We start from the raw sequence: 19,121 nt of genomic DNA, 5'->3' as shown, positions 1-19,121 counted from the left end.
GTCTCTACTAAAAAATACAAAAAACTAGCCGGGCGAGGTGGCGGGCGCCTGTACTCCCAGCTACTCGGGAGGCTGAGGCAGGAGAATGGCGTGAACCCGGGAGGCGGAGCTTGCAGTGAGCTGAGATCCGGCCACTGCACTCCAGCCTGGGCGACAGAGCGAGACTCCATCTCAAAAAAAAAAAAAAAAAAAGATGCTAAACTAAACACTAACTAAAATACACTAACAATAGATGATGAGCTTTAAAAAAAAAAAAAAGAAAAAACTCAGGCCAGGTGTGGTGGCTCACGCCTGTAATCCCAGCACTTTGGGAGGCCGAGGGGGGCGGATCACGGGGTCAGGAGATCGAGACCATCCTGGCTAACACGGTGAAAACCCGTCTCTACTAAAAATACAAAAAATTAGCCGGGCATGGTGGTGGGTGCCTGTAGTCCCGTGCCCGGTCGTAGAATAATTGTTTAAAACTTTCTTCTGCTGAGCAATCTAGGGACTAATTAAAAAAGAACCCTTGCCAGGCACAGTGGCTCACACCTGTAATCCCAGCACTTTGGGAGTCCAAGGCAGGTGGATCACATGAGGTCAGGAGTTTGAGACCAGCCTGACCAACATGGAGAAACCCCATCTCTACTAAAAATACAAAATTAGCCAGGTGTGGTGGTGCATGCCTGTAATCCCAGCTACTTGGGAGGCTGAGGCAGGAGAATCGCTTGAACACAGGAGGGCCAGAGGTTGCAGTGAGCCGAAATCGCACCATTGCACTCCAGCTCTGGGCAACAAGAGTGAAACACCGTCTCAAAAAAAAAAAAAAGAAAAAAAAAAACCCTCAATACAGAAGAAGGCAGGAAAATAGGAACAAATAAGAGATACAACAAATTAGAAAACACATGGTAACAAAGTAAATTTAAATCCAACCATATCAAAAATTACACTTAAAATAACCTACACACCCCAGTTGAGAGGCAGAAATTGTCAGATTGGATTAGGAGAGCAAGACCCAACTATACCCTGTCAATAATAAATCCATTTTAAATATAAAGATATAAGTTGGTTAAAAGTAAAAAAAAAAAAAAAAAAAGGGGGGGGAGAAAACAATATATCATGCAAACACTGATTACAAGAAAGTGAAACAGCAATACTAATATTAAAAAATGAACTTCAGGTTGGGCGTAGTGGCTCACACATGTAATTCTAGCAATTTGGGAGGCCGAGGTGGAAGGATCACTTGAGCTCAGGAGTTCGAGACTACCTTGGGCAACATAGTGAGACCTCATCTCTAATTAAAAAATAAAAATGAATAAGTAAGTAAATAAGAAAATGAACTTCAGGCTGGGCGCATTGGCTCATGCCTGTAATCCCAACACTTTGGGAGGCTGACCAGGGGTGGATCACTTGAGCTCTGGAGTTTGAGACCAGCTTGGGCAACATGGCAAAACCCCATCTCTACAAAAATACAAAAATTAGCCGGTTGTGGTGGTGCACACCTGTAGTTCCCGCTACTCAGGAGGCAGAAGTTGCAGTGAGCTGAGATGGCACCACTGCACTCCAGACTGGACAAGAGAGCCTGTCTCAAAAAAAAAAAAAAAAAAAAAAAAAAAAAAAGAAAAGAAAAAGAAAAGAAAACGGGAAATGGACTTCAGAATAAGTAGTATTATTAGGGACAAAGAAGGGCCTTTTACGAAGAAGATGTAACAATTCCTAAATGTGTATCTATATACCAAACAAAAGAGCTTCAAAACACATGACACGAAAACTGATAGAAAAGAAAAAAGACATACAGAAATCACAATTATAGCTGGAGACATCAACATGACTTTCTCAGTAATCGATAAAACGCTGTCAAGCCTGGGCAACATAGTAAAAACCCCATCTCTACAAAAAAAATTTAAAAATAGCCAAGTGTGCCTGTAGTCCTAGCTACTAGGGAGGCTGAAATGAGAGGATCACTTGAGCCCAGAAGGTCGACTGTGCAGTGAGATTGCACCACCACACTCTAGCCTGGATGACAAAGTGAGATCCTGCCTAAAAACAAAAAGGAAAGAACAGCACTGTCAAACAACTTGACCTAACTGACATTTACAGAATATTCCAACATCCCACCCACCAACAGGAAAATGTACATTCAATTCAAATGCACATGGAACATTCATCCAGATATACCATATTCTGGGCCATAAAACAAATTATAATAACACTTTAGCTCACACCTGTAATCCTAGCACTTTGGGAGGCCGAGGTGGACAGATCACGAAGTCAGGAGTTCGAGACCAGCCGGGCCAACATGGTGAAACCCCGTCTCTACTAAAAATACAAAAATTAGCTGTAGTCCCAGCTACTCGGGAGGCTGAGGCAGGAGAATGGTGCAAACTCGGGAGGCGGAGCTTGCAGTGAGCCAAGATCTCACCACTGCACTCCAGCCTGGGTGACAGAGGGAGACTCTGTCTCAAAAAAAAAAAAAAAAAAAAATTAGCCCAGTGTGGTGGCGCATGCCTGTAATGCCAGCTACTCAGGAGGGTGAGGTGAGAGAATTACTTGAACCAGAGAGGCGAAGGTTGTAGTGAGCCGAGATCACACCATTGCCATCCAACTTGGGTGACAGAGTGAGACTCCATCTCAAAATAATAATAATAATAGCACTTTAAAATACCCATGAGGCTGGGTGTAATCCCAGCACTTTGGGAGGCCAAGGTGGGTGGATCACCTGAGGACAGGAGTTCAAGACCAGCCTGGCCAACAGGGCAAAACTCCGTCTCTACTAAAAGTACAAAAATTAGCCAGATACAGTGGCTGGGGCCTGTAATCCCAGCTACTCCAGAGGCGAAGCAGGAGAATTGCTTGAACCTGGGAGGCGGAGATTGCAGTGAACTGAGATTGTGCCACTGTATTCTAGCGTGGTTGACAGAACAAGACTCCGTCTCAAAAAAAAAAAAACCAAAAAAAAAAAAAAAAAATTAGCTGGGTGTGGTGATGCACACCTGTAGTCCCAGCTACTTGGGATGCTGAGGCTTAAACTGGGGAGGTGGAGGTTGCAGTGAGTTCAGATCACACCATGACACTGCAGCCTGGGCAACAGAGTGAGACTCCGTCTCAAAAATAAAAAATAAATAAAAAATTTTTAAAAAGTTACCCATGAATCAAAGAGGAAGTCACAAAGGAAACTAGAAAACATTTTGAATAGAATGACAATGAAAATAATGTAGCGGCTGGCCATGGTGGCTCACGCCTATAATTCCAGCACTTTGGGAGGCTGAGGCCGGTGAATCATCTGAGATCAGGAGTTCAAGACCAACCTGGCCAACATGGTGAAACCCAGTCTCTACTAAAAATACAAAAATTAGCCAGGCGCGGTAGTAGGCACCTGTAATCCCAGCTACTCAGGAGGCTGATGCAGGAGAATTGCTTGAACCTGGGAGGCAGAGGTTGCAGTGAGCCAAGATCACGCCATTGCACTCCAAGCCTGGGCAACAAGGGTAAAACTTTGTCAGAAAGAAAGAAAGAAAAGAAAAGAAAGAAAGAAAGAAAGAAAGAAAGAAAGAAAGAAAGAAAGAAAGAAAGAAAGAAAGAAAGGAGGGAGGGAGGGAGGGAGGGAAGGAGGGAAGGAAGGAAGTAAGGAAGTAAGGAAGGAAGGAAGGAAGGAAGGAAAGAAGGAAGTAGGGAAGGAAGGAAGGAAAATAGTGTAGCAAAATTGAAAATTGGTGGAACATAGCTTAAGCTTAAAGCAGTGCTTAGGGGAAATCTTATAGCACCAAACTTAAAAAGAAAGGTTTTAGGCCAGGTGCAGTGGCTCACGCCTGTAATCCCAGCACTTTGGGAGGCTGAGGCAGGCGGATCACAAGGTCAGGGGATCAAGACCATCCTAGCTAACTTGGTGAAACCCTGTCTCTACCAAAAATACAAAATACAAAAATTAAAAAAAAAAAATACAAAAAATTAGCCGGGCATGGTGGCGGGCGCCTGTAGTCTCAGCTACTCAGGAGGCTGAGGCAGGAGAATGGCGTGAACCCGGGAGGCAGAGCTTGCAGTGAGCTGAGATTACGCCACTGCACTCCAACCTGGGCGACAGAGCGAGACTCCGTCTCAAAAAAAAAAAAAAAAAGGTTTTAAATCAATAATCTAAGCTTCCACCTTAAGAAACTGGAAGAAGAGCAAATTAAACCTAAAGCAAACAGAAAAAGAAAATAATAAAAGAAAGAGTAGAAGTCAGTGAAATTGAAAATAGATAAATAGGCTGGGCCCAGTGGCTCAGGTCTGTAATCCCAGCATTTTTGGAGGCTAAGCTGGGCCGATCACCTGAGGTCAGGAGTTCGAGACCAGCCTGACAAACATGGAGAAACCCCATCTCTACTAAAAATACAAAATTAGCCAGGCATGGTGGTACATGCCTATAATCCCAGCTACTCCGGAGGCTGAGGCAGGAGAATCATTTGAACCCAGGAGGCGGAGGTTGCAGTGAGCTGAGATTGTGCCATTGTACTCCAGCTTGGGCAACAAGAGAGAAACTCTCTCTCAAAAAAAGAAAAAGAGATAGATAATCTAAAAAATTAAAGAAGCCTAAAGCTGGTTCTTTTTTTTTTTCTTTTCTTTTTTTTGAGATGGACTGTTGCTCTGTTGCCTAGGCTACAGTGCATTGGCACAATCTCAGCTCACTGCAACCTCTGCCTCCCGGGTTCAAGCGATTCTCCTGCCTCAGCCTCCCGAGTAGCTGGGATTATAGGCACCCGCCACTGTGCCTGACTAATTTTTGTATTTTTAGTAGAGATGGTGGTTCACCATCTTGGCCAGGCTGGTCTCAAACTCCTGACCTCGTGATCAGCTCTCCTCCGCCTCCCAAAGTGCTGGAATTACAGGTGTGAGTGACCGTGCCTGGCCGAGATCTGATGGTTTTATAAGCGTCTGTCATTGCCCCTGCTTGCACTCGCTCTGTCCTGCCTCCTTGTGAAGAAGGTGCCTGCTTCTCTTTTGCCTTCTGCCATGATTGTAAGTTTCCTGAGGCCTCCCCAGTAATGCAGAACTGTGAGTCAATTCAACCTCTTTCCTTTATAAATTACCCAGTCTCGGATATTTCCTCATAGCAGTGTGTGAACAGACTAACACAGAAGCTAAAAAGATAATAAGGATATTAATATTATTAACAACTGTATGCCAATAAATTTGGTAACTTAGATGAAATAGATAAATTCCTTGAATGACACAAACTAGCAAAGTCCCCTCAAGAAGAAATAGGTAACTTGCATAGTAGTCTATTAAATAACTTAAATTTGTAGGTACAACCTTCCAACAAAGAAAACTTTCTGGGCGCAGTGACTCATGCCTGTAATACTAGCATTTTGGAAGGCCAAGGCAAGAGGATCTCTCCAAAAAAATTATAAAAATTAGCCAGGTGTGGTGGTGTACACCTGTGGTCCTAACTACTAGGGAAGCTGAGGTGGGAAGATCGCTTAAGCCCAGGATGTTGAAGGCGAAGTGAGTCACAATTTTGCCACTGCACTCCAGACTGGGAAGCCTAGGTGGGAGGGGCACTTAAGCTCAGGAGTTTGAGACCAGCCTGGGCAACATAAAGAGACTCCATCTCTATTTTATATATATGGGTTTTTTTGTTTGTTTGTTTGTTTTGAGATGAAATCTTGCTCTGTCACCAGGCTGGAGTGCAGTGGCAAGATCTCAACTCACTGCAATCTCCGCCTCCCAGGTTCAAGTGATTCTCCTGCCTCAGCCTCCTGAGTAGCTGGGAATACAGGTGCACACCATCACACCCAGCTAATTTTTGTATTTTTAGTTGCACGGAGTTTCACCATGTTGGCCAGGATGGTCTCAATCTATTGACCTCGTGATCTGCCTGCCTTGACCTCCCAAAGTGCTAGGATTACAGGCGTGAGCCACTGTGCCTGGCCTAATATATATATATTTTTAAATAACAATAATTTTTAAAAAAGGAAACCTCCAGATCCAAATTGCTTCACTGGTGAATTCTACCTTATTCTTTTTTGTTGTTGTTGAGACAAAGTCTCGCTCTGTCGCCAGGTTGGAGTGCAGTGGTACAATCTCGGCTCACTGCAACCTTTGCCTCCTGGGTTCAAGCAATTCTCCTGCCTCAGTCTCCCAAGTGGATGGGACTACAGGTGCACGCTACCACGCCCAGCTAATTTTTGTATTTTTAATAGAGACAGGGTTTCACCATGTTGGCCAAGATGGTCTTGATCTCTTGACCTCGTGATCCACCTGCCTCAGCCTCCCAAAGTGCTGGGATTACAGGTGTGAGCCACCGCACCTGGCCTCTACCTTACTCTTAAGGAAGAAATGATATAAATTCTATACAAACTTTTCGTAAAAAAACAGAAGAGAAGGGATCGCTTTCTGACTCATTTTATGAGGCTAGCATTACCCTAATATTAAGCCCAAACGAAGACATTATACAAAAATAAAAACACAGACCAATATCCTTCATGAACACAGATGCAAAAATCCTTAAAATATATAAGAATTAACTGAAAAGGGATCATCAACTTAAATGTAACACCAAAAACTATAAAGTTCTGCCAGCCTGGGCAACATAGGGACATCCCATCTTTACAAAAAAAATTAAAAATTATTAGCCGGGAATGATGGTGGGTGCCCGTAATTCCAGCTACTCAGGAGGCTGAGACAGGAGAATCACTTGAACCTGGGAGATGGTTGTTGCAGTGAGCCGAGATCATGCCACTGCACTCTAGCCCCGGGAGGCTGAGCGAGACTCCATCTCCAAAAAAAAAAAAATTAACCAAGTGTGGTAGCATGCACCTGTAGTCCCAGCTACTCAGGAGGCTGAGGCGGGAGGATTGCTTGAGCCCAGGAGGTTAAGCCTGCAGTGAGCTATAATTGAGCCAGTGCCCTGCAGCCTGGGTGACAGAGTGAGACTCTGTCTCCAAAAGATAAAACAGGGCCAGGCGTGGTGGCTCACGCCTGGAATCCCAGCACTTTGGGAGGCCAAGGCAGGTGGATCATGAGGTCAGGAGTTCAAGATCAGCCTGGCCAACATGGTGAAACCCCATCTCTACTAAAATTCAAAAATTAGCCAAGCGTGGTGGTGAGCGCCTATAATCCCAGCTATTTGGGAGGCTGAGGCAGGAGAATTGCTTGAACCTGGGAGGCGGAGGTTGCAGTGAGCCTAGATCATGCCATTGCACTCCAGCCTGGGCAATAGAGTGCGACTCCGTCTAAAACAACAACAACAACAACAAACAAACAAACAAACAAAAAAGAAAACAAACCCAACAGTATACATTTCTAGGAGAAAATAGAAATGCTTCATGACCTTGAGTTAGACAAAGATTTCTTAGCTATGACAACAAAAGCATGATCTATAATAAAAATATTGATAAATTAGACTTCATCAAAATCAAGAACTTCTGCTCTTCAAAAGATAACATAAAATGAATGGACAAGGCACAGATGGAGAAAATATTGGCTCTAATCACATGTCTGATCCAAATATGTAAAGAAAATAACTCTCAAAACTCAAATTGTTGGTTAGGCACGGTGGCTCATGCCTGTAATCCCAGCACTTTGGGAAGCTGAAGCACGCAGATCACTTGAGGCCAGGAGTTTGAGACAAGCCTGGCCAACATGGTGAAACCCCATCTCTACTAAAAATACAAAAATTAGCCGGGCGTGGTGGCAGGTGCCTGTAATCCCAGCTACTCAGGAGGTTGAGGTGCAAGATTGCTTGAACCTGGGAGGCAGAGGTTGCAGTGAGCCATTCATACCACTGCACTCCAGCCTGGGCTACACAGTGAGACTCAGTCTCAAAAAAAAAGAAAAGAAAAAAAAAAAGGAAAGGCAGTATAGCATGAATAAAGCCAGGTTAGGGGAAGAATAAAGGATGACAGATGCCTGGAAGAGCCTCCATAACCTAGCACTGAAGATTAGGAAGAGTGAGCTACCCAGCAGTGCGATTTAAACCCAGGTGTCCCGGGAAGATCCACAATATAAACACATTATTTTAGTTGACTCACACATATTGTGTATTTTTAATTTTTTTTTTTTTTTTTTTTTGAGACGGAGTCTCGCTCTGTCGCCCAGGCTGGAGTGCAGTGGCCGGATCTCAGCTCACTGCAAGCTCCGCCTCCCGGGTTCACGCCATTCTCCTGCCTCAGCCTCCCGAGTAGCTGGGACTACAGGCGCCCGCCACCTCGCCCGGCTAGTTTTTTGTATTTTTTAGTAGAGACGGGGTTTCACCGTGTTAGCCAGGATAGTCTCGATCTCCTGACCTCGTGATCCACCCGTCTCGGCCTCCCAAAGTGCTGGGATTACAGGCTTGAGCCACCGCGCCCGGCTGTATTTTTAATTTTTTTTGAGACGGAGTCTTGCTCTGTTGCTCAGGCTGGAGTGCAATGGCACGATCTTGGCTCACTGCAAGCTCCACCTCCCAGGTTCTCGCCATTCTCCTGCCTCAGCCTCCCGAGTAGCTGGGACTGCAGGTGACCGCCACCATGCCTGGCTAATTTTTTGTGTTTTTAGTAGAGATGGGGTTTCGCCGTGTTAGCCAGGATGGTCTCGTGGTCTGCCTGCCTCGGCCTCCCAAAGTGCTGGCATTACAGGCGTGAGCTACCACGCCAGGCCATATGCCACAAGACTTGCTACTTAAAGTACACTCTGCGACCAGCAGCATTGACATCACCAAGGAGCTTATTAGAAATGTAGGTTTGGCCGGGCACGGTGGCTCAAGCCTGTAATCCCAGCACTTTGGGAGGCCGAGACGGGCGGATCACGAGGTCAGGAGATCGAGACCATCCTGGCTAACACGGTGAAACCCCGTCTCTACTAAAAAATACAAAAAACTAGCCGGGCGAGGTGGCGGGCGCCTGTAGTCCCAGCTACTCGGGAGGCTGAGGCAGGAGAATGGCGTAAACCCGGAAGGCGGAGCTTGCAGCGAGCTGAGATCCGGCCACTGCACTCCAGCCTGGGCGACAGAGTGAGACTCCGTCTCAAAAAAAAAAAAAAAAAATAGAAATGTAGGTTCACAGGCGCTACCCCAGACCTGTTGAATCAGAAGTTGCATTTTAAACTAAATGGGTATGTATATTAAAGCTAAGACACGCTGTTCTTAGCTACCTTGATGGCAGGAGCTGTGGATTTTGTACTCAGTACCCTAGGCCCGTTAGAATGTAAATTCTGGCTGCGCATGGTGGCCCACACCTGTAATCCCAGCACTTAGGGAGGTCAAGACAGGTGGATGGCTTGAGCTCAGGAGTTTGAGACCATCTTGGGCAACATGACGAAACCCTGTTTCTAGAAAAAATACAAAAAATTAGCCAGGCATGGTGGCATGTGCCTGTGGTCTCAGCTACTGGGGAGGCTGAGATGGGAAGATTGCTTAAGCCCAGGAGGTCGAGGCTGCAGTGAGCCGTGATTGTGTCACTGCACTCCAGCCTGGGCAACAGAGTGAGTCCTTGTCTCAAAAAAAAAAAAAAAAAAAAAAAAAAAATCAGCTTCACAAAGGGAAGATGTTTATCTTATCTTCTGTATCCCCCAGTGCTTGTATTTGGTTAAGAACTCCGGCTAAGGCTGGGCATGATGGCTCATGTCTATAATCCCAGCACTTTGGGAGGCCGAGCTAGGCAGATCACTTGAGGTCAGGAATTCAAGACTAGCCTGGCCAACATGGTGAAACCCCATCTCTATTGAAAATACAAAAATTAGCTGGGTATAGTGGCACATACCAGTAATCTCAGTTACACGGGAGCCTGAGGTAGGAGAATCACTTGAACCCAGGAGGCGGAGGTTGCAGTGAGACAAGACCACGCCACTGCACTCCAGCCTGGGTGACAAAGTAAGACTCTGTCTCAAAAAAAAAAAAAAAAAAAAAAAAAGAGAGGGAGAGAACTCAGGCTGAGAGCTGGAATCCTACACCCTCCAATAGTCACACAGAGGAGCCATGGGATACTAAAGCTGGAAGGACCTTAACTACCATCTCAATGTTTTCATCCCCCAATGCTGTTTACTAGAACTATTTGCGATAATGGAAATGTTTTATGTTTATGCTGTCTAATATGACAACTACTATCTACAATTATTTATTCAGCTCTTGAAATGTTGCTAGCTGAGAACTGAATTTTAAATTTTAATTAGTTTTAATTAATTCAAATAGCTACATGTGACTAGTGGCTACCGTATTGACATCACAGATCTAGACTATACATCTGTGTAGACAATAAGAAAAAAATGTCCGGCCACAGTGGCTCACGCCTGTAATCCCAGCACTTTGGGAGGCTGAGGTGGGCAGATCACGTGAATTCACGGGTTCAAGACCAGCTTGGCTAACATGGCAAAACACTGTCTCTACAAAAAAAAAAATATAATAGTTAGACAGGCATAGTAACGTGTGCCTGTAGTCCTAGCTACTCAGGAAGCTGAGGCAGGATAATCGCTTGAACCTGCTAGGTGGAGAGTGCAGTGGCTGAGATTGCGCCAATGCACTCCAGCATGAGTGACAGAGCAGGACTCCATCTCAAAAAAAAAAAAAAAAAAAGAGGGCGATGTTTCCTCTCAGAAGTCCCCTCTCTCTCACTGGAGAGAGAGCTGTTTTCCTTTCTCTTTCTTTCTCTTTCTCTTGCCTGTTACACCTCCACTCCTAAACTCCTCATGTGTGTCCACCTCCTAAATTTTCTTTTTTTTTTTTGAGACTGAGTCTGGCTCTGTCGCCCAGGCTGGAGTGCAGTGGCCGGATCTCAGCTCACTGCAAGCTCCGCCTCCCGGGTTTACGCCATTCTCCTGCCTCAGCCTCCGGAGTAGCTGGGACCACAGGCGCCCGCCACCTCGCCCGGCTAGTTTTTTGTATTTTTTAGTAGAGACGGGGTTTCACCGTGTTAGCCAGGATGGTCTCGATCTCCTGACCTTGTGATCCGCCCGTCTCAGCCTCCTAAAGTGCTGGGATTACAGGCTTGAGCCACCGCGCCCGGCTCACCTCCTAAATTTTCTCGGTGTGAGATAATGAACCCTGGGTACTTACCTAGACAACATAGCTGCTTCATATTGGGGACCTTGTCCAGGATACCAACGTACATCATTCATTGAAACGGTGAGTAGAGGAGCAGACTCCAACTCTGTCCTTTCATTTTGGGGCTCTCAGCCTCCATTTTATTTTATTTTATTTTATTTTATTTTATTTTGAGGCAGGGTCTTCCTCTCTGACCCAGGCTGGAGTGCAGTGGTGTGATCTCAGCTCACAGCAACCTCCACCTCCTAGGTTCAAATGATTCTCATGCCTCAGCCTCCCAAGTAGCTGGGATTACAGGCCTGCACCACCATGCTGAGCTAATTTTGTATTGTTAGTAGACATGGAGTTTTGTTGTGTTGGCCAGGCTGGTCTTGAACTCCTGACCTCAGGTGATCTGCCCGCCTCAGCCTCCCAAAGTGATGGGATAACAAGCGTGAGCCACACCGTGTCCGGCCTCCATTTTAGAACCAAATCAAATCACTAACAGGCATCCTTCAGCCATTTAAGAATACAATTAGCATGGCTATGTTCTTAAAGACTTAGATGTGAGGCTTGCTGAGGAGAACACAGAGAATCTCCCAGTATCCACAGGTTGCTGGGCATATTAGCCATGTTTGAACCAGCTTCCTTTCACAGAGGACTTAGTTGTCATGTGGCGCTGGAAGAGGTCTTGGAAGTAACCAAGGATTTCTGGCTGAGGCTACCCCATGGTGTTATCCAAAGGCTTCTGGACTGACCCCAGCCTCCGACCACCCGATGGGGTGTCAGCAACAGGATCTTCAACTTTTCTATCGTAATCCCCTCCTTTTCTGTCCATGACTGCCATGTCTCCTATCCTTTCTGTGTATGCAGACAGCACCTCCTCAAGCCTGCATATAAAATCCAGTGCATCCACCACTGACCAGCCTTCTCCTCTCAGAAGTCCCCTCTCTCTCTCACTAGAGAAGAGAGCTGTTTTCCTTTCTCTTTCTCTTACCTATTAAACTTCAGCTCCTAAAAACAAACAAACAAACAAACCAAAAAAAAAAACCAGGCACGGTGGCTCACACCTGTAATCCCAGCATTCTGGGAGGCTGAGGCAGGCGGGCCATTTGAGGTCAGGAGTTCGAGACCAGCCTGGCCAACATGGTGAAACCCCATCTGTACTAAAAATACAAAAAAATTAGCTGAGTGTGGTGGCGCATGCCTGTAATCGCAGCTATTCGGGAGGCTGAGGCAAGAGAATCACTTGAGTCTGGGAGGTAGAGGTTGCAGTGAGCCAAGATCATGCCACTGTACTCTAGCCTGGGTGACAGAGTAAGACTCCATCTCAAACAAAAAAACAAAAATATAAAAATAAGGCCAGGCATGGTGGCTCACGCCTGTAATCCCAGCACTTTGGGAAGCTGAGGCAGGCAGATAATGAAGTCAGGAGTTCGAGACCATCATGGCCAATATGGTGAAATCCTGTCTCTGTTAATAATACAAAAATTAGCTGGGTGTGGTGATGCGCGCCCGAAGTCCCAACTACTCGGGAGACTGAAGCAGGAAAATCGCTTGAACCCGGCAGGCAGAGGTTGCAGTGAGCTGATATCGCGTCATTGCACTCCAGCCTGGGCAACAAGAGCAAAACTCTGTCTCAAAATAAACGAAAAAGAAAAAGAAAACCCAGATCTAGACTAGTCCTATATTCTATGGTCAGGAAGACTGAGACTCAGAAATACATCAGTGACTTGAGCAAGATCACACAATGAATGGGTAGGAATCTGTAGATGTGATTTGGTGAGCATTACAGGTTAAGTGCACCAGACTTAGAAACAGACAGACCTGGGTCTCTGGTACTGGCTTAACCACAAAACTCTACAACTTGGATAACTTCTCTGGACCTCATATCTCTTCTGTAAAAGGAGGCGTTTACTTTACATTTCTCTGCTGTAAAACGTCTTCTAATCCTTCACGTCCAGAGGTTCTAATTTGGTACTTTGTGTGCCCTCCTCTCACAGTGCCACCTCGTGGCTCACTATGAACCCTGCATCTTCTCTTCTTGAATTAAAATTTTTGTTGGAGAGGATAGAAACCCTTGTGAGTAATGGTGGACCATTCCCTTATTGTGAGTGATCTGCCTAACAGATCCCACTCCGATCTACTTTCCATGTGTAAGATGTGGGCATCACTTCAGTGCTGATGCAGCTAGAAGATGTCTCAGTGCTTTTCCTGACCACCTGTCACACTCTGTATTCACAGAACCAGGGCTTTGTGACAGTGCTCTGGGTGGAGACGTATCTTACTTTTCATTTTTAAAGTCTCCTGGCCAGGCGCGGTGGCTCACGCCTGTAATCCCAGCACTTTGGGAGGCCAAGACGGGCGGATCACCTGAGGTCAGAAGTTCGAGACCAGCCTGGCCAACATGGTGAACTCTCGTCTCTACTAAAAATACAAAAATTAGCCAGGCATGGTGGTGGGCCCTTGTAATCCCAGCTACTCAGGAGGCTGAGGCAGGAGAATTGCTTGAACCCAGGAGATGGAGATTGCAGTGAGCTGACATGGTGCCGCTGCACTCCAGCCTGGGCGACATGGTGAGACTCCATCTCAAAAAAAAAAACAACTCTCCTCCTGTCCGGGCGCAGTGGCCAATGCTTGTAATCCCAGTACTTTGGGAGGGTGAGGCGGGTAGATCACCTGAGGTCAGGAGTTCAAGACCAGCCTGGCTAACAAAAAAATCCCATCTTTATTAAAAATACAAAAAGTAGCTGGGTGTGGTGGCAGGCGCCTGTAATCCCAGCTACCTGGGAGGCTAAGGCAGGAGAATTGCTTAAACCTGGGAGGAGGAGGAGGTTGCAGTGGGCTGAGATTGCACCACTGTACTCCAGCTGGCGACAAGAGTGAAACTCCATCTCAAAAATAAAATAAAAGAAAATAAAAGTCTCCTGCTGCCCTGTGTCTGGTCTGTGGCATGACACTCACCCCCTTTGCCAGGCCCCAAGTTTGATTTATTTTTTCTTTCTCTGAACACAGCTCAGCTTATGACCAAGAGAGGAAATGGCAGGAGGAAGGCCATGAGCCTGTTAACATTAAGCTGGGGAAAGTGCCAGAAAGACCCCCAAGGTCCCTAACCAACAGCTCTGTGACCTTGGACAAGTAATTTAATTTTTTTAATCCTTAGGTTGCATCATGGAGATAAAATTACTTGTCTCCTGGGTAGTTCTGAGAATTATAAATACAGCTATGCGGGCCAGGTGTGGTGGCTCAAGCCTGTAATCCCAGAACTTTGGGAGGCTGAGGCGGGCAGATCACGAGGTCGGGAGTTCAAGACCAGCCTGGCCAATATGGTGAAACCCCATTTCTACTAAAAATACAAAAATTAGCTGGGTGTGGTGGCGCATGCCTGTAGTCCCAGCTACTTGCGAGGCTGAGGCAGAAGAATCACTTGAACCTGGGAGCTGGAGGGTGCAGTGAGCCGAGATCACGCCACTGCACTCCAGCCTGGGTGACAGAGTGAGACTCCGTCTCAAAAAAAAAAAGAAAAGAAAAGAAAAAGAACTACAGCTATGCGTTTCTTTTCTTTTTTTTTTTTTTTTTTGAGACGGAGTCTCACTCTGTCGCCCAGGCTGGAGCGCAGTGGCCGGATCTCAGCTCACTGCAAGCTCCACCTCCCGGGTTTACGCCATTCTCCTGCCTCAGCCTCCTGAGTAGCTGGGACTACAGGCACCCGCCACCACGCCCGGCTAGTTTTGTGTATTTTTTAGTAGAGACAGGGTTTCACCATGTTAGCCAGGATGGTCTCGATCTCCTGACCTCGTGATCCGCCTGTCTCAGCCTCCCAAAGTGCTGGGATTACAGGCTTGAGCCACCGCACCCGGCCTAGCTATGCGTTTCTTAACAACAAGGATACATTCTGAGAAATGCATTATTAGGTGAATTCGTCGTGTAAACATCATAGAGTGTACTTACACAAACCTAGACAGTAAGGCCTCTTACACACCTAGGCTATATGGCATAGCCTATTGCTTCTAGGCTACAAACCTATACAGCAGGTTAGTGTACTGAATGCTGTAGGCAATTGTAACACAATGGTAAGTATTTGTGTATCTAAACATACCCAAACATAAAAAATGTACAATACAAACATGGTATTCCAATCGTATGGAACCACTGCTGGTATTCCAATCGTATGGAACCACTGCTACACCACATATACAGCAGTGTAGTTGAGTAAAACATCATTATGCAGTGCCTGACTGTAATATATGTAAGGTAATTAGTGCATAGTAGCTGATAAATAAATGGTAGTTGGTTATAATCACATACACCTTCTATTTGCTCAGCACCAATCTCTGAACTCCAGGGGATGCAGAAGAGCTAGAGAAGAGAACCTAGCTGGCTTCCACGCTGGTTGTAGAGAGCAGATCACTGGAGGCAGGATATAATGAAATGCAAATGGCAGGTCACGGCCTGTGAGCGCTGCAGGAGCACAGTACCAGGAGAGAATAATCATCCTCACGTCTCTATAACACACTGCAGTGTTTACATTGTCCTTTAACATCTCTTTTTCTTTCTTTCTTTCCTTCCTTCCTTCCTTCCTTCCTTCCTTCCTTCCTTCCTTCCTTCCTTCCTTCCTTCCTTTCTTTTTCTTTCTTGAGATGGAGTTTTGCTCTTGTCGCCTAGGCTAGAGTGCAATGGCACTATCTCGGCTCACTGCAACCTCCACCTTCCAGGTTCAAGCAATTCTCCTGCCTCAGCCTCCTGAGTAGCTGAAATTACGGGCATATGCCACCAGGCCCTGCTAATGTTTGTGTTTTTAGTAGAGACAGTGTTTCGCCATGTTGGCCAGGCTGGTCTCGACCACCTGACCTCAGATAATCCGTTCGCCTTGGCCTCCCAAAGTGATGGGATTCTAGGCGTGAGCCACTGCACCCGGCCAATTGTCCTTTAACATTTATAATTTTACTTGTAACAACTGTAAGGTGGATATTAATGTTATCCCCATTTTACAGTGACACGCCCAAGGTTGTATCACTAAGAAGTGGCAGAGGTGGCTTGAGCGTGGGGCATCCTGACTCAGAGGCTGCCTTCTTTTTACTCCCCAGAGAGTTTTCTGGACAACAAGTCTAGAAAGATAGGTCTTGAAGGGTGAGAGGCATCAGAGAAGCAGAGACGGCTATTTAAGCAGTGACACCAATCAAGAAACGGAAAAGGGTGGAAATGGGACCAGTGACCACTGGCAGTCCTCCAGGTAGGGAGAATGCCCTGATTCTATACCCTAAGATACACTAAGGACCCCTAGCCCAGCCTAGTTGGACAGAAGTCAGGGAGGCCTTCCTGGAGAAAGCAACATCCAAGCTGAGACCTGAATGATGAGCAGGAGTTGGGCAGAGCTCCCAGGCAAAATAACTATCAGGAGCACATTTGGGGAACTGGAAATAGTTCAAACAGGCAGGAGCAGAGTATGGCTAAGAATGAGACTGTGGTCAGATGGGGCAGGGCTTTGTAACCCATATTAAGATCTTGGACTTTATCTCAGGCCACTAAGGACTCAATGCTTTGTTTACCGAGGCAATTTAAGCTTTAGACCAATCACTGATTGCAATGTGGAGACTGACTGGCCGGGGCCAAACTGGAGGCAGGAGGCTGGTGAGAAATTTGATGCCGTAACCCAGGGAAAATAGGAGGGTTGCCTGGTAGAGGGGGCGTAGCAAAGATTGGGAGAGATGAGCAGATTTAGGAGATATTAAGAGACAGAATGGAGGCCAGGCATGGTGGCTCATGCCTGTAATCCCAGCACTTTGGGAGGCCAGAGGTGAGAGGATTACTTGAGCCCAGGAGTTTGAGACCATCCCGGGCAACAGAGTGAGACCCTGTCCCAAAAAAGTTTTAAAAACAGGCAGAGTGGACTGGAGCTGGTGATTAATTGAACACTGGAAGTAGTGGGGAGTCGGGGGGCAGAGGTGGAAAGAATGAAGGAAGAGGTGAGGATATCTTCCAGTTCCTGGCTGGAGCAGCGGGGTGGGTGGCTGTATCAATCCCTGGGCTGGGGAAGATGAGGGAGAAGTCCCTGAAGAGAGGACAAAGGAGCAAGACTTTGAGGGGTAAGATGAATTTAGCCCCTGAGGAAAGCGGGAGTGTCAAATACTTAGTGAAAGCAAGTTGAATTTTCCCTTTGTATTCATTCAACACAATTCCAACACTTTGGGAAGCTGAGGTGGGTGGATCACTTGAGGCTAGGAGTTTGAGACCAGCCTGGCCAACATGGTGAAACCTCTGCCTCTACTTAAAATACAAAAATTAGTGAGGCATGGTGGCACAGGCATGTAATCCTAGCTACTCATGAGGCTAAAGCAGGAGAATCGCTTGAACCTGGGAGGTGGAGGTTGCAGTGAGCCGAGATCGTGCCACTGCGCTGCAACCTGGGTGACAGAGCAAGACTCTTTCTCAAAAAACAAACAAACAAACCAACCAACAAACAAACAAAAAACCCACATATTTGTTAGGGGCCTACTATATGTCAGGCACCAGTCCAGGCATTGGGAATACAGCAGTGAACAAAACAGACCAGGTCCTGTCCTCATGGAGTTTACATTCTAGTGGGTGGAGACAGACAATAAGCAAAGAAATGTCTGTAAATATGTCAAGGCGTGGTAGGTGCTATGAAGACAAATTAGACTGATTATGAGGCTACACATGGAGGTTGTTCTCATGCGTGTCCGTGTGAAGAGACCACCAAACAGGCTTTGTGTGAGCAATAAAGCTTTTTAATCACCTGGGTGCAGGTGGGCTGAGTCCGAAAAGAGAGTCATCGAAGGGAGATAAGGGTGGGGCCATTTTATAGGATTTGGGTAGGTAAAGGAAAATTACAGTCAAAGGGGGGTTGTTCTCTGGCGGGCAGGAGTGGGAGTCACAAGGTGCTCAGTAGGGGAGCTTTTTGAGCCAGGATGAGCCAGGAAAAGGACTTTCATAAGGTGAAGTCATCACTTAAGGCAAGTACCGGCCATTTTCACTTCTTTTGTGGTGGAATGTCATCAGTTAAGGTGGGGCAGGGCATTTTCACTTCTTTTGTGATTCTTCAGTTACTTCAGGCCATCTGGGCGTATGTACATGCAAGTCACAGGGGATGCGATGGCTTGGCTTGGGCTCAGAGGCCTGACAGTTGTCATTTGGATAGGGTGATCAGAGAAGTCTTCTCTGATTTTTAGGCAGAGACCTGAATGAAGGGAGGAGATGAAGGGAGGAGGGACACATGCAGATACAGGGACTCACCCTTCTGGGCAAAAATATGGGTGTGGCTTTGAGGTCACGGGTTCTATCCATGCTGTAACCACTTCAGTCACAGCGGGGGTCAGAAATGGGCGCTGAATACCCTGAAAGGAATAAGGGTTTTACTGTAAAACCATTTCCTTCTCCCCTGAAAGACGAAATTCCCCAAGAGCACTTTTAAACCCATGCAGTCTTCTGAAGACTTGAATTGGTTGTGCTCTTTGCCAGCTCGGTCACATACTGGCTGCATAAACCTGGGCACATCCCTTACCTTCTCCAAGCCTCAGTTTTCTCATTTATAAAATGGGTATACTAATATAGATTTGCCATGAGGAATAAATGAATTTATGCATACAGTGCCTGGCACAGAACAGACTGTTTAATAATGTTAGCCTTTTGTTAACAACCAGGATGGAGAAAACTGGATTAATTGGGGTGTGAGAATCTAATTAATTCTAGCCTTGAACTCTCATTGCCCTATTGCTGGCAGAAAAAATGTACACAAACACACACATTTATTCCCCTTCAACTTCTTTTTCTATCCAACTTTCTTCCCCCCAGCTTCTGACCTGGACATATGTGTGGTTTCAAGAAGGCCCGTTGGAGAAAGAATTGACAATTCTCCTGGTGGCACAATATTCTGGTTTAGTCTTGAAGCCCCATCTTCTTCTGCTCCTGAGCCCCCTTCCTCCACCGATGGACTGGACTTATCTCACTGGGGGAGGAGAGAGTGAGCAGAGCGGGTGTGGTGGAAGAAATGACTCAACCTAGAACTTGTGGAATTTTGCATAAGGCTCCACCCTGCAACTCCCTGCCCAAAGGGTCTCTGTACTGGGTCGGTGGAATGGTGCCAGCCCTTACCAGGTGTGGCATGTTGAGATTCTAAATGTTGAGCCTCATCAGTAGTCTCAACTACTCA

The sequence above is a fragment of the Macaca thibetana genome, chromosome 1 (genome assembly GCF_024542745.1).
Source record: "Macaca thibetana thibetana isolate TM-01 chromosome 1, ASM2454274v1, whole genome shotgun sequence".
NCBI classification, from domain to species: domain Eukaryota; kingdom Metazoa; phylum Chordata; class Mammalia; order Primates; family Cercopithecidae; genus Macaca; species Macaca thibetana.
Note: the sequence above shows the minus strand (reverse complement) of the source record.